This window comes from Canis lupus, chromosome 22 (assembly GCF_011100685.1).
Source record: "Canis lupus familiaris isolate Mischka breed German Shepherd chromosome 22, alternate assembly UU_Cfam_GSD_1.0, whole genome shotgun sequence".
Classification (NCBI taxonomy): domain Eukaryota; kingdom Metazoa; phylum Chordata; class Mammalia; order Carnivora; family Canidae; genus Canis; species Canis lupus.
Window position 1 is genome coordinate 28,763,111 of NC_049243.1, and position 16,864 is coordinate 28,779,974.

The window sequence follows — 16,864 nt, forward strand, 5'->3', positions numbered from 1 at the left end:
GCTCAGTTGGCATATGGTCTCTTTCAAAGTGCTCATAAATAATAGTTTACCATAATTACTCCCACTGTATAACAGGTCTTTATAGGGTCCCAGCCTTCAGTTTGATTTTGTGCAATCTGACACCCAACCACGAAGTCACATATTTTAGGATTTGCATTTCTGCACCAACTCACACCAAGGTACCAGTTTCTGCATTAGTCAGTGTTGGTTATATGCTCTAATAAAAAGTTCCCAAATCCCAGTGGCTCAATACCATACACCTTTATTCCTTGCTTATATCATATTCCAATTTGAATCAGTGTGTGTGGGATATGTGTTCCACTCTGTCATTCATGGCACCCAGGATTCTTCCATCTGTTGCTTTTTTCTCTCCCAGGTCTTCCAATCTTCTCCATTTAGTTGGTGGATAAAAGAAAGAGGGTTGCATATATGAGATACTTGTGCTCCAGTTCCCCAAGTGGGCACATTACTTCTTTAAGGATGTTTTTCTAACTACAAGGAGCCTGGAAATATTAGTTGTGCACAAAGAAAAGGAGAACAGGATTACACAAATACTGGAAACACTAGCAGTTTCTGCTACTAAAGTTAAAGAAAAATAGATATTCAGAGGTTTATAAAACAAATAGATTTTAAAATACCTTAATGGATTTAAACTCGATTATTTGATTGAGAAGCTGGAAATCTCACTAATATATGTTAAAAAGTATATATTTTATCTCTATATATTTTTTCTTTCTCTTTCTCACTCTATTTTCTCAGTAAGAAAAAACATCAGAAGAATAACATAGGAACAAAATAGCATAGGAAAAAATAGCATAACAATAAAACTGGGAACTTCAGGAAGGGAAAAATAACTATACAAATTGATTATATTCTAAAAATAAAACAAGTTATAATCTACATGAGATGAACAACAAAAACTCGTTGACCTTGGTATTTGAAATCTATCCTTTGTGTGGGACAAGTTTAGAGACACAGGAATATACTGTCCTAAAGTTCGCCACCCACAGTGAATAATGCTTATATAATGATGGCATAGTATGCGAAATCATTTGCTTTAAAATATTTGTACTTTATAGAAAAAAATACAGATTTATAGTTATAAAATAGAATCTAAAGATTTTTCTATTTTGACAATGTAAAAGAATATTCTATATATGAATTCAGAAAACCAAAATGAGATACATAAGTGTTCAGAATGATGAATATCCTGGCATTTGGACATAGGAGAAATTACTACAGTTATAAATAAAGGAGATGAACAGGGCCAATGGCACTTGTTCTAAACATTGTCACTCCTAATTGTTGTTATACTACTGTGAATATTATTATGTCTGGAAAAGTTTCCCAAAGATGTTTCTCTATAGTGTTTTGTTTATTGATAATTATCTGCTATTACTTGAATTTAGAAAATCCAGGACTATTGCGAAAAGTAGGCAATTTTTCCACCAATTACCGCTTTGTGTGAAAATGGGGCTAGTGACTGGGAGATAGTAATAGCATTAGATTAGAACTACCTTTGTGAAAGCCTCACTCTGTAGGGCTCCTTCTATAGTTCAGATAATGTATCCTAGTTATTAGGGGTCTGAGGCTTATCAAAAGAGACAGAATTAATCATGCTGGGTTGTTTGATATGTTTTGGAGAATGGACATGACTCCACTAAAATGAAAAAAGAAAAATAATTTTCTGAGGGCTTTTGAATGCTAAGGTTACCCTCCTGTTCCCCCTATCGTCCATCTCCAGACTAAAGCTTGGAGCAATCACCAGATTTAAAGTTGGGGGGGGGGGGGGCGGTGGCGGCAAGGCGGGAGATGGGTGGAGGCAGTCTGCACCTGGAAACCATTTTCTTGATTTGTGCTGGCTGGAGTCCTGGAGATGTAACAGCAAGTGTGCCTCTCCGGGATTTCTTTGAAATCTGGGCAGGATGATTTGTCTGAAGGGAGGAATTGGGGGATAAAGGGTGGGGAAAAATTCATTCCTGGTTGCCACATTGTTGTTCTGCAATGGAGGAACTGGCCTGACTTGGGTTTGAGTTGAAAGGAAATCAACAAGCAGCCTCAAGTATGCAGGAATCTGCTGCCCTGAACTTGCCAATTTTTCAAACATAACTGGCTATTGTATTCAGTGTAGGGGGTTGCCAACATCAAGGCTCACGCTTCTTATGTTGAAGATCTTTCCAATAGCTGCACAAATTACAATGTGTTTTCATCTGCTTGTGCACATTCAAAGAATGACAAATGATTACCTCTTTGCTTACATTACCTGAAAATGCACAGTAATAAATTTGCTTGTGAAATTCCCTTTGTTGTGTCATTAGGCATTCACATATTTGAAAGTTTTTTTTCTATTTGTACAAACTAGTAAGCTCCAAAATGTAAAATGTACTTTGTCCAAGGAGGACAAAAGTGCAACAGAATAAAAAAAGATATTCCTCATTTATATGAACATTTTTCATACGATTTTACACAATATTCAGTGCTGAGTTTGTAACTCTATGTTCTGATTCTCATGCAGTGCAAAGCTATCCAGCCAACATTTGAAGGCATCAACTCTAGTAAGATTAATAACATTTTTTGGAGTACTCACTGCATGCTAGGAACTTTACACACATTATTTTTAAATCTCACAGTTGCACTGCTTAGTACAGGTACTAATAATTGTAATTTAATGTGGAGGCAATGACAGTAGGAGAAATTAATGGACTCTGGAGGTTATACAGCTAGTAAAGGGTTGCTCCTAGACTCACACTGTGGACACAAAAACTCAGACCTCATGTCCTTTAGATCAGGCCTGTGTATTAATGCATCATTTTACAAATCCCCTCTTCCCTTTAGTAGAGCAATTTTTTGGACCTAAATGTCATGTTGTTCTCCTATAAAAGAGCCTACATGTCCTGAAGCTTGGATCCAGAAGACCAGGGTTTGAATTTTGACTCTACCACTTATGACTTTGTAACTTTGGGCAAGACCCTTACCATGCAGGACATTGAATTTCTCCATCTGCAAATGTACACAATAAACATACCTATACTATCAGGTCACTGTTCATAGTAAAATACAATAAGAAAAATTTGATTACTCTACTAATTTAACTAGTACTTCTATAAACTTAGAGGAAAATTTAATCCAAAGAAACTAATAGTCAATATAACCCTTTATTTTTTCTTTATCGTCCCCTCCCGAACAGTCCAGCATGTATAAGATATTCAATACGACATGCTTTACCTTATTTCTCTTTTCTCTCAAATCTTCATAATATCTGTTCATTAGAAGAACCCAAATTAATTCCTTTGTTCATATGATCACTAGCAGATCTATTCATTCATTCATTCATTTTTAAACATAATATTTATCGAGCAGCCACTATGTGCTAAACCTGGGCTTAGCCACTGGGAATATAGATATAAAAGACCCCATTTCTGTCCTCAAGAAGTTTATTTTCTTGAGAATAGAAGAAAGTAACTGTTAGAATAGAAGAAAGTAACTGTTTATATTCCAGGGTCATATTTGCTATGGTGGGGTCTAAACAGTGCACTGTGTCAATCCCACACATAGACTGGCTGGGTCTTAAAAGCGGATACCTAAAATGAGATGTGACGGATGAGTGGGAGTAAATCAGGCAAAGAAGGTGAAGGAGAGGCAGAGGGCATCACAGAGGGAGAGAGCAGTGTGCACAAAGGCGCAGCACCATTAAAATGCAGGACACTCACCATTAACTGCAAGTAGTTCAGCCTGATGCAAGCTCGGGACACAAAGACAAGTGAAAGTCTAAAGAGGTAAGCTCAAGCTCCAAGAACCTAAAATATCAAGTCCACAGTTAATACATTGTACTCAAGAGAGAATACTCTGAAAAGGATAGGTAAGCAAGGATAAATTTGAAGGGTACATAAATAACTAGGATTTTCTGAGTATTCTAATCGAGGAGCTATTCTAATTTGGTTGAATTGTAGCATGGCCACTGTCCATGTCTTCAGCTGGAGAACAGTTAAATATCAGCAACTTTCTAAAACAAGACATGCAGAAGAAAATAGAGATAGGCAATTAACAAAAGAAAATAGACATAGTGGGTTTCATAAATGCTGCTTTAAGTGTGAGAATAATTTTTTTCTTAATGAATGGACAATATTGCTGATTAGGCTAGCTAATAGCAATGAACTTTGCTAAAAGTTTATGTAATTTTTATGAGATAAGCTCTTCTAGGTTGAATGATGCTATCATGGCCTACCCACTTCATGAAATAAGTACTACAGAAGAGGGGCCAGGGAATGTAGTGACAAGAAACTGCTTTTTTCAAAACATTCATAGTCTCTTGTACCTGCATAGTTGAAATATGTCATTTCTCACAGCTTGAATACACATAACTTCTGGCTCAAAATGAGTGAGGCCTTAATTTACCCAAAGTAAATGATAATTGGGAGATCTGCCCTGTAAACATACTGTAATTAAAAGGAGTCATTCTTCTGAAAATGTCCCTGCGGAATAAGGTTCCTAGCCTAAGCCCAAACTTGCTCACTTATAATTCAGTTGTGTCTTTTGGTCTGTTAGGTGATCTTCCAGAAGGAGACTATTTGTGTGGGGCAATGGCTAGCTTTTGAGAAAGAATGAATACAAAAGAGGCAGGTAAGTCCTATTGAGTATCACACTTAACAGTCTGCAGAGGCTACGAAAAAGAAGGATACTTCTGACTCAGATGGTCTTTTGGTCCAGACCCCACAGATTTCTGACAGAAATGGGGTTGGGATGAGGATGGGTCACTGAAAGTAAAAATTGAAAGAACTGTTTGCATAAACACCATCTTGATGCCTTGGGAACACAAGGTGGCTCTGATTTGTCATTTAAGAGCCAAGTAAGCTGATATTTGGAGTTTTTACTATGTGCCATGTATGTGTCCCACATATATTTTAAGTCACTGAATCCTTTCAACAACCTTACTAGATAAGTATTTTTTATTTATAACATTTTAAGTAAATTGCAGCATAGGTTAAGAAACTTGCCCCAGGTCACACAGCAAGTAAGAAGAAAAGCTGGGACTTGTACCCAGTCACTTAACCTCCAAAGCCTATGTTGTCGTTCGTTGTGCAACTTAAGGGAGATGGGAAGTTGTTGTTGTTTGTGATTCAAGCTGCAAGGGTCCCAGGTCATGATCATCCTTTGCATTTGTGCACCTCATATGGCTTTTGCACAATGAGAAACTTTGTGCTGTAGGATATGAGATGCATGACTTCAACAGCCATCAACTTGGGCCAGTGGAGGCAACACTGGTAAGGGAATTTGGAGGAGCCAAAGGATTTATCACAAACAATTACAATGGGCGGCACTGGAGAAGGAAAGAAGGAAGACCAAGTAAATCATGTAGCAGTTGAGAGTGGTATTCATGAATCCACATGAGAACCCCTTACCCTTTACCCCTGAGATGTGGAGATAGCAAAGGGAGTGTGTCTTCCCACAGAGAAGGGACAAGACTCAGGAGATAATGTTCATGAAAAAATGGTATGATTCAACTTTGGGTGTGGCCTGAGAAACACAGAATATGTTTCTAATTATTAACTGTAATTAATAGTAGTGTCCAAAAATTCCCAAGTGATCTCATGTAGCTCACTTCAACTACAAAACAATAAAAAGAAGTGCCGTAAAGTTGTGAGATATATGATCCAACATAGTCTTCCAGTAGAATTAGCAAAGGCTTGGATTTTAAGAAATTTAATTCAATCATTGTCCAACTTGGTCAGAAGCTCTCACAAATCTCAACCTCCTGATATCCCAGCTTAATAAATGGGGATTTTTGATATGTGAGAATATAGAAGTTATTCTCTAGCTTCTAAAGATTAATGTCAAGGGCCTCAGGAATAACAGATAAATAACATCCCAACTAATGACTCAGACCTATATATGAAATTTGATTTTTAACCATGGATATCAAATATCTTTCTTTCAGCATTACTTTGTAATGTTAGTGTGACTAAGAAGGCCATATGCCAAACTAACATACCCATCATAAGTGGGGATTTAGATGTTATATACAAATGAGACAGAAAATTCCATTTCAACTAAATGGAATGTAATAGTGCATGATGCTGTAGAACTGGCCTAACAAACCAAATCAAGCTTGGAAAATCATCCCAGAAATAACAGAATTTTAAAATAAAGTTCTAAATTTTTCAAAATAAAAATAATTCAAAAAAAATTCATCCTAGGTGGTGTTTTTCATAAGACACAATATTGTAGACAACAAAAAGATGACACATGGTATCTGTGAAATCATAAATGTACAGAGCCATTTTCCTAGAAGAAAAATAGTAACTGGAACAAGCTTAAAGGATTCTCTTTTTTCAGCACTCTCAGCTAGCTCCCCTATAAAATCCTACTTAACCTGTTTCTAGGTGTCAGAGACTTTATATCTCTTATGCATTGGATTAAGGAAACATTCTAACACCACTCTCTTACTCGCATTTTTCTACAGACGTAAGAACTTCCTGGTTTGGTAACTAACTTTTTCTTTGTAAAGATTACACTATTGTAATTGTAACCAAACCTCTTTTTTAATTCCCCATCCTGAAACTTATTTCTATCCTGCATTGTAACTTGCTATGCAGAGATGTAAAATATAACTCCATGAGTCAACAGTAGCATCATAAATATTCTATTATGGGACACTAATGAAAGGCATCACCAAGGTACCCATTGCGCTAGCTTAGCAGAGGGTGCATAAAAGAGTAATAAGTCAGTGACTGTTACCAGCTGATTCGTAGTACTTAACACTTAAAATATGGTCTGTATCAGACATATAGTTGCAGATCTCCTAATCTACCAGCAAACTGATACACATATAAAATAACCAGTATGTTGACATCAGACTATGCCCACTTGCCTTTATGTTCCCTGACCTCTCTATGTGCAGACAATGGCTGAAACTAGAAATCTACTACATCTCTTGGCTGAGTGATGTCCCCCCCACATGGTCCCTGGAAGGCATAAGTGACGGGTTCCTGGTGGAGATGGCTGCAAAGTATTCAGAATAATGGTGGCTATGGCCATTCCCCTCCAAAACATCCATCTATTATTCTAACAACAAATTCTTTGCTTAGGAAATCAGTTCAATGATCACTTAGACAACACTGAGTTCTGTCAATCAATAGATACATAGTTAGAGCTTTGTCAATTTCCTCTGGATCCCTTATTGAATATTTATTTATTCCATATTCAGACCCCATCTCATACAAATTACAGCCAAAACAGTCTTTCAGGCCCTGGCATTTCACAGAAAGAGAGTCTCTTTGGGAACCTAAAGAATAAAACTCAGTGGGGATTTTAGCCTCTGGCTGCTTTATAAAATAAATACTTCAACAAAACCATTTACATAATGAAACTGTATCATCCATAAGAGATTTAGGAAATTATATCAAATGAAGCTAAACTATAATTTAAGGATATGTTTTAGGGGGTAGCTAAGTGAATATTCTTAACCCACATAGTGTTATATTTTGATTTTTATTTTTGGAAAAGGATCTCTTCACTCAATTTTAGAATGGAGAACACTCATTAGAAAACAACAGCTGTTTGCTCTTGCATGTATACCCATTTTCATAATTTATCTGAAGCCGCTTTTAAAATTCGCGGTGCTTTTTTCCTTCTTTAACCTTGTCATTCACATATTTGGTTAATAAGTCAGTAGATGATTGGAGCCTCAGGGACACCCATTATTACAAAACAAAGGAGACATCCGAGAATTAGTCTGAACTTCTCCGCTTAAAACGGAGCTGCTCTTACTTACTTGAAGCATGGATTTATGTTGTCACACACTTAACTATGCCCTGACAGAAAAAGGCAGCTCTGCACTTGTAAAGCCAACTATGCATTTGCTGGCACTTGTGCTAGATTCCAGAACCTTTGGATATTATTCAGTTTGCTCCTTTTTGGAGACTGCCAAAGGAATGTTTTGACATAATTCAAGAAAGGCAGTCAGAAATTTGCATTTGGAGTTTTCCGCAAATCATAATGTAATGTCCTTTGGGCTCCCTGGATCCTATTCTTAGTTTCTTAACATGGTCCCTTGATAAACAGGAAATTTCTTGTGAGGTTGGAAAACTCAGATTAAAATCAAAGAATAATGGAGTTTTAAATCTTAATGAAAAACATAATGAATACTCTGATGTCCAATAAACATTTTAATTAATTGCTTTTATTCTTATTTTCTAAGAAGCTCTTGCATTTCCAGATTCCTAAGTGGTTTTGGGCCATGCTCCCCCAACATCATAGCTGTCACCATTGAACATTTATTGAGTACAAGGCACCATAATTACTTGAGTTCTGAAACTAATCAAGGACCATTTTATGGAAATGAATAACCATACCTAATTAGCAAGTAATCTCCTCTCCCTGCTCCCAAACTGAACCACCTGCTTTGGACTGCTAAAAGGTCTCAGAGTCTTTAATCCTTGTTTTCTGGGTAAAGGGATGACTGGGGTAGTTGATTGTTAAAAAACAGCTGATGTTGTACTATCAACTGCATTTGATAACTATAGCCAGCAATTTCAGTGGGCCATGCCTGGGAAGAATTGGGGACTAGTGTCAAATACGATGAAAAGAGGAAGCAAATACAACTTTCCCCAATCTTTTCAATAGCTTTAGGATTTCAATTCACTTGGAGGTACTTCTTTGATTATTCTGATATCCCAATAAACTGTAGGTTAGCTCTAAGTCTGGACTTATTATCACGATTGTACAGTAAGGATAGGCTAGGTTATGCTGTCCTTAAAAGTAAACCGAAAGCTCTGTGACTTGGCACAACAAAGGCTTATTTCTTGCCCAGGGCAACTCTAATGCAGGTCAGATGACTTCCCAAGGAAGCTGTACTCCATGCAGTGTCTTAGTGATCCAAGGCTGTTTTGTTTTGCAAACTCACCATACCAACATACAATTTCTAGATCACTTCAATAGGGGAAGAAATGTGAAGAGGATCCCATCATTCTTAAATGCTTTGGCCCAGACTTGACAATAGTCTTACAATCCATTGGTAAAAAATACTCAGATGCTCTAACTGCAAAGGGTCTGTGAAATGTGGGGGAGCACATAGATATTTGATAAACAATAAACATCTCTGTCACAATGATCTAAAGCATAGGCTACAGGTATGTAATAATGCTAAGAGGTAGATAGGACTATTCATCTAATGTTAGAGAGATAATAAAAACTGAAGCACAGAAAGTAAGTAATCTTTCCAAAGTCACAAAGTGGTTGAGTCAGGGATTGAATCCAGGTAATTTGGCTCTAATAACCCATAATTCGAGCTATGACAGTGTGTTATTCTCACAGGGTCATTATTCTCTGTGGCTTTGGCAAACCATTAGATTTCTCTTAGTTGTCTCATTTGCAAATTAGGGATAAGGTTATCTATCCATTGGACTTTATTGATCACAAATAAAGACATGTATTGCGCATATGGAATTTTTACCATTTTTGAAGTACATTCGATGCCAAGAATGTTATATTTTTTATCTATTATAATCCCTATAATAGCCCAGTAATGATGAGGATGATAATGACGATGATGACTAGGATGATATCTGACATTTACTGGAAACTTAATACCATGCTCTGTACTAAGCATTTAGCATAAACTATTCTTTTGAATCTTCATTAAAATACCATGCTCAATTTTATACTCCCTTTACAAGCAAAGAAAAGGATGTTCAGAAGATAATAAATAATTTTACCAAGGCCAATTAAGTGATAGAGCTGGAACTCAAAAACCTGCCCTCATTTCTACTACACTGCTCTATGCTCCACTAAATAAGTTATTTAAGATATATTTTAAAAATAAAAGCATTATGTCACCTCAAGTTATTACTTATTAAATTTTTTTATATATGACAAAAGTTCTGTTTTTACTTTACACTCTAGCATTCTTCCATCATATGTATTGCCTCAAATTCTGGTCTTTTTTGATAAGTAAATGACAGGAATAGAAATTTCTTAGATTGTGACTGGTTATTTGGCTTAGTCTATAGTTCCCATAGCATGCCACACAGTTGCAGGAGTTTAATAATGTTATCAGAGTTAAATTTAACTTTTGAATAGAAACATGAAGTTTTGGTAATCATATTATATCATTACACACAGTTCCAGGTGTAAGCCTTAGCTTCTCTCTTTCTGCATTTTTAAGACAGGACAGTTGTTTTGCTCATCATTATCTCATTCCTTTAAAAAATCCAATTAGTATGCATATCTCTGGTACTATTTATTGGGAACCTGGATCCTTGGCCTAATAGTGCTTTCTATTAACACACACTCTTTATATTCTTAAAGGATATCTTTTGTATTGCCTATTTTCTATTTCCCTTTATCTAGAAAAATAATAGTTTTTATTGTTAGTACATGACAATCCCAGTTGTCACAAAGTTATGGCTGGTTTTATTTTATTTTTTTTAATTTTTTTATTTATTTTATTTATTTATGATAGTCACAGAGAGAGAGAGAGAGAGAGAGAGGCAGAGACACAGGCAGAGGGAGAAGCAGGCTCCATGCACCTGGGAGCCTGACGTGGGATTCGATCCCGGGTCTCCAGGATCGCGCCCTGGGCCAAAGGCAGGCGCCAAACTGCTGCGCCACCCAGGGATCCCTATGGCTGGTTTTATAATTCAGATTAGCAGAAGCAGAAAGAGTAACAGAAGTATATTTTAAGAACTATGTCTATGGGACACCTGAGTGGCTCAACAGTTGGGCATCTGCCTTCAGCTCAGGGCATGATCCCAGAGACCCAGGATCAAGTCCCACGTAGGGCTCCCTGCATGGGGCCTGCTTCTCCCTCTGCCTGTGTCTCTGTGTGTGTGTGTGTGTCTCTCATGAATAAATAAATAAAATCTTAAAAAAAAAAAAAGAACGATGTCTGTGGTTAACAATGATGTTTATGAAAATTGGCTTTTTGGTTTGTTTTATTATGACATTAAGCAGACTATGAGCCAGAATTCTTTCTTTATTGTGAGTCCTCTGACCTTAACTTCTGAGATGAAACTGATTTTTTATTAAAATAAATTACATAACCTGGACTCATTAGACCCGTTCAAAGTCAGGACTGAGTCTCATCCTTGTTTCAATTCATGCCACATCACAGGAACATGTGAGCCTGAAAGATGTCTAATAAATATGTGTTCAAGCCTCCAAGTTCCTGGAATAAAAGAGTTCTGGGCAAATCCATACAATAATGAAAACATTCTGTCTCTCCCTCCCTTGCTCCTACCCTCCCTTCATCCTCTTCCTCCCCCATTGCTCCCTTCATCTACCCTTCTCCCCCCTCCATTCCCTTTCTCTTCTCCACCCTCTCCCTCCCTCCCTCCCTTCTTCCCTCCCTCCCTCTCTTCCCAGCTTTGGAATTCCCTCACTTTAGTTTTTTCTACCACTATCATGCCACACACCCTTGTCCAAGTATAAACTCAAACTTTTTAACTATTTGGCTCAACTTCCTTGAATTTCACAGCTCTGTTTCAAGTTTTTTCCACTCTGCTCTGGATCTACACAATGAAATAATAATGATAATAATTTAAAAAATATTCTTTTTTTTCCCATTGACAGGAATCCTGTATCTGCTTCCACTTTCCTAGAGTAAGTAGCTTTCTCTTCCCTTTCCTATAGACTCAGATTTGCCTCGTCTTTGGGAATGGCAATTACTGCTTTATGAATGAACGCACATCTTAATCTTCTTACCTAAATGTGGCAGGTCTTCTTCGGATCTTTTCTCCATTGTTCTCACAAAAATTATAAACTGTATAGAAAATTGAAACTCTTGGGGCAAAAGTCCAAAGAAAGTTATTAGAGTCAAGTAAATGAGAAAAATAAGATGTAAATAGGCAAGATTCTGAAATGACCTTAAACATACACTGGTAAAAAATACTGCAACATTTGTTTAATTCCATCCACACTACAAATCAGTCTAGGTCAACCACTTACCTAGCTTTTAATTTTGTCTTCTCTCAGTTTATGTCTAGACTCTTTGGGATTCTTATCCTTATCTTCTTAATAGTATTACAGTTTGTTTATCTAGGGTTTTTCCTTCTCTTCTTTTTCTTTTTAATAAATTTATTTTTTATTGGTGTTCAATTTACCAACATACAGATTAACACCCAGTGCTCATCCCGTCAAGTGCCCCCCTCAGTGCCCATCACCCATTCACCCCCACCCCCGCCCTCCTCCCCTCCCACCACCCCTAGTTCGTTTCTCAGAGTCAGGAGTCTTTATGTTCTGTCTCCCTTTCTGATATTTCCTACCCATTTCTTCTCCCTTCCCTTCTATTCCCTTTCACTATTATTTATATTCCCCAAATGAATTAGAACATATAATGTTTGTCCTTCTCTGATTGACTCATTTCACTCAGCATAATACCCTTCAGTTCCATCCACATTGAAGCAAATGGTGGGTATTTGTCGTTTCTAATGGTTGAGTAATATTCCATGGTATACATAAACCACATCTACTTTATCCATTCATCATTCGATGGACACCGAAGCTCCTTCCACAGTTTGGCTATTGTGGACACTGCTGCTATAAACATTGGGGTGCAGGTGTCCCGGAGTTTCCTTGCATCTGTATCTTTGGGGTAAATCCCCAACAGTGCAATTACTGGGTCATAGGGCAGGACTATTTTTAACTCTTTGAGGAACCTCCACACAGTTTTCCAGAGTGGCTGCACCAGTTCACATTCCCACCAACAGTGCAGGAGGGTTCCCTTTTCTCCGCATCCTCTCCAACATTTGTGGTTTCCTGCCGTGTTAATTTTCCCCATTCTCACTGGTGTGAGGTGGTTTTGATTTGTATTTCCCTGATGGCAAGTGATGCAGAGCATTTTCACATGTGCATGTTGGCCATGTCTATGTCTTCCTCTGTGAGATTTCTGTTCATGTCTTTTGCCCATTTCATGATTGGATTGTTTGTTTCTTTGGTGTTGAGCTTAATAAGTTCTTTATAGATCTTGGAAACTAGCCCTTTATCTGATACGTCATTTGCAAATATCTTCTCCCATTTGTAGGTTGTCTTTTAGTTTTGTTGACTGTATCCTTTGCTGTGCAAAAGCTTCTTATCTTGATGAAGTCCCAATAGTTCATTTTTGCTTTTGTTTCTCTTGCCTTCATGGATGTATCTTGAAGAAGTTACTGTGGCCGAGTTCAAAAAGGGTGTTGCCTGTGTTCTTCTCTAGGATTTTGATGGAATCTTGTCTCACATTTAGATCTTTCATCCATTTTGAGTTTATCTTGGTGTATGGTGCAAGAGAGTGGTCTAGTTTCATTCTTCTGCATGTGGATGTCCAATTTTCCCAGCACCATTCATTGAAGAGACTGTCTTTCTTCCAATGGATAGTCTTTCCTCCTTTATCGAATATTAGTTGACCATAAAGTCCAGGATCCACTTCTGGATTCTCTATTCTGTTCCATTGATCTATGTGTCTGTTTTTGTGCCAGTACCACACTGTCTTGATGACCACAGCTTTGTAGTACAACCTGAAATCTGGCATTGTGATGCCCCCAGATATGGTTTTCTTTTTTAAAATTCCCCTGGCTATTCGGGGTCTTTTCTGATTCCACACAAATCTTAAAATAATTTGTTCTAACTCTCTGAAGAAAGTCCATGGTATTTTGATAGGGATTGCATTAAACGTGTAAATTGCCCTGGGTAACATTGACATTTTCACAATATTAATTCTGCCAATCCATGAGCAGGGAATATTTTTCCATCTCTTTGTGTCTTCCTCAATTTCTTTCAGAAGTCTTCTATAGTTTTGAGGGTATAGATCCTTCACCTCTTTGGTTAGGTTTATTCCTAGGTATCTTATGCTTTGGGGTGCAATTGTAAATGGGATTGACTCCTTAATTTCTCTTTCTTCAGTCTCATTGTTAGTGTATAGAAATGCCACTGACTTCTGGGCATTGATTTTGTATCCTGCCACGCTACCGAATTGCTGTATGAGTTCTAGCAATCTTGGGGTGGAGGCTTTTGGGTTTTTTATGTAGAGTATCATGTCATCGGCGAAGAGGGAGAGTTTGACTTCTTCTTTGCCAATTTGAATGCCTTTAATGTCTTCTTGTTGTCTGATTGCTGAGGCTAGGATTTCCAGTACTATGTTGAATAGCAGTGGTGAGAGTGGACATCCCTGTCTTGTTCCTGATCTTAGGGGAAAGGCTCCCAGTGCTTCCCCATTGAGAATGATATTTGCTGTGGGCTTTTCATAGATGGCTTTTAGGATGTTGAGGAATGTTCCCTCTATCCCTACACTCTGAAGAGTTTTGATCAGGAATGGATGCTGTATTTTGTCAAATGCTTTCTCTGCATCTAATGAGAGGATCATATGGTCCTTGGTTTTTCTCTTGCTGATATGATGAATCACATTGATTGTTTTACGAGTGTTGAATCAGCCTTGTGTCCCGGGGATAAATCCTACTTGGTCATGGTGAATAATTTTCTTAATGTACTGTTGGATCCTATTGGCCAGTATCTTGTTGAGAAGTTTTGCATCCATGTTCATCAAGGATATTGGTCTGTAATTCTCCTTTTTGGTGGGGTCTTTGTCTGGTTTTGGAATTAAGGTGATGTTGGCCTCATAGAATGAATTTGGAAGTACTCCATCTCTTTCTATCTTTCCAAACAGCTTTAGGAGAATAGGTATGGTTTCTTCTTTAAACGTTTGATAGAATTCCCCTGGGAAGCCATCTGGCCCTGGACTTTTGTGTCTTGGGAGGTTTTTGATGACTGCTTCAATTTCCTCCCTGGTTATTGGCCTGTTCAGGTTTTCTATTTCGTCCTGTTCCAGTTTTGGTAGTTTGTGGCTTTCCAGAAATACGTCCATTTCTTCTAGATTGCCTAATTTATTGGCGTATAGCTGTTCATAATATGATTTTAAAATCGTTTGTATTTCCTTGGTGTTGGTAGTGATCTCTCCTTTCTCATTCATGATTTTATTAATTTGAGTCTTCTCTCTCTTCTTTTTAATAAGACTGGCTAATGATTTATCTATCTTATTAATTCTTTCAAAGATCCAACTCCTGGTTCAGTTGATCTGTTCCACAGTTCTTCTGGTCTCGATTTCGTTGAGTTCTGCTCGAATTTTAATTAATTCTCTTCTTCTGCTGGGCGTAGGGTCCATTTGCTGTTTTTTTCCCTAGCTCCTTTATGTGTAAGGTTAGCTTTTGTATTTGAGTTCTTTCCAGTTTTTGAATGGATGCTTGTATTGCAATGTATTTTCCCCTTAGGACTGCTTTTGCTGCATCCCAAAGATTTTGAACCATTGTATCTTCATTCTCATTAGTCTCCACGAATCTTTTTAATTCTTCCTTAATTTCCTGGTTGACCCTTTCATCTTGTAGCAGGATGGTCCTTAACCTCCACGTGTTTGAGGTCCTTCCAAACTTCTTGTTGTGATTTAGTTCTAATTTCAAGGCATTATGGTCTGAGAATATGCAGGGGACGATTCCAATCTTTTGGTATCGGTTCAGACCCGATTTGTGACCCAGTATGTGGTCTATTCTGGAGAAAGTTTCATGTGCACTTGAGAAGAATGTGTATTCAGTTGAGTTTGGATGTAAAGTTCTGTAGATATCTGTGAAATCCATCTGGTCCAGTGTATCACTTAAAGCTCTTGTTTCTTTGGAGATGTTGTGTTTAGAAGACCCATCGAGGGTAGAAAAAGCTAGATTGAAGTCACCAAGTAGAAGTGTATTATTATCTAAGTATGTCTTAACTTTGGTTATTAATTGATTGATATATTTGGCAGCTCCCACATTCGGGGCATATATATTGAGGATTGTTAAGTCCTCTTGTTGAATAGATCCTTTAAGTATGATATAGTGTCCCTCTTCATCTCTCACTACAGTCTTCGGGGTAAATTTTAGTTGATCTGATATAAGGATGGCTACCCCTGCTTTCTTTTGAGGACCATTCGAATGGTAAATGGTTCTCCAACCTTTTATTTTCAGGCTGTAGGTGTCCTTCTTTCTAAAATGAGTCTCTTGTAGACAGCAAATAGATGGGTCCTGCTTTTTTATCCAGTCTGAAATCCTGTGCCTTTTGATGGGGTCATTAAGCCCGTTCACGTTCAGAGTTACTATTGAAAGATAGGAGTTTAGTGTCATCATGATATCTATTCAGTCCTTGTTTTTGTGGATTGTTCCACTGGACGACTTCTTAAAGGGGAATTTTAAGAGTCCCCCTTAAAATTTCTTGCAGAGCTGGTTTGGAGGTCACATATTCTTTCAGTTGCTGCCTGTCTTGGAAGCTCTTTATCTCTCCTTCCATTCTGAATGGGAGCCTTGCTGGATAAAGTATTCTTGGTTGTATGTTCTTCTCATTTAGGACCCTGAATATATCCTGCCAGCCCTTTCTGGCCTGCCAGGTCTCTGTGGAGAGGTCTGCTGTTACCCTAATACTCCTCCCCATAAAAGTCAGGGCTTTCTTGTCTCTTGCTGCTTTAAGGATCTTCTCTTTATCTTTGGAATTTGCAAGCTTCACTATTAAATGTCGAGGTGTTGAACGGTTTTTATTGATTTTAGGGGGGGATCTCTCTATTTCCTGGATCTGAATGCCTGTTTCCCTTCCCAGATTAGGAACGTTTTCAGCTAGGATATGTTCAAATACATATTCTGGAACTCTGTCCCTTTCAGTGCCCTCAGGAACCCCAATTAAACGTAGGTTTTTCTTCCTCAGGCTGTCGTTTATTTCCCTTAATCTATCCTCATGGTCTTTTAATTGTTTGTCTCTTTTTTCCTCAGTTTCCCTCTTTGCCATCAACTGTCTTCTAAGTCCCTCACTCGTTCTTCCACCTTGTTAACAACCCTCGTTGTTAGGACTTCTAGTTTGGATTGCATCTCATTCAATTGAGTTTTAA

At 37.7% G+C, this 16,864-nt stretch overlaps 1 long non-coding RNA gene across 2 annotated transcripts in view; it reads right to left on the minus strand.

The window, feature by feature from the left end:
• LOC111091653 overlaps window positions 1-16,864 on the minus strand; it is a 26,230-nt gene continuing 9,366 nt past the window's right edge. Inside the window, exons 2-3 of one of the 2 annotated variants that reach the window (XR_005376388.1) lie at window positions 3,711-3,797; window positions 1-503 (exon numbers count right to left, since the gene is read on the minus strand). This is a non-coding gene — a long non-coding RNA (uncharacterized LOC111091653). The remainder of the gene's footprint in view (window positions 504-3,710; window positions 3,798-16,864) is intronic. The other variant, XR_005376389.1, reaches the window with a different exon arrangement.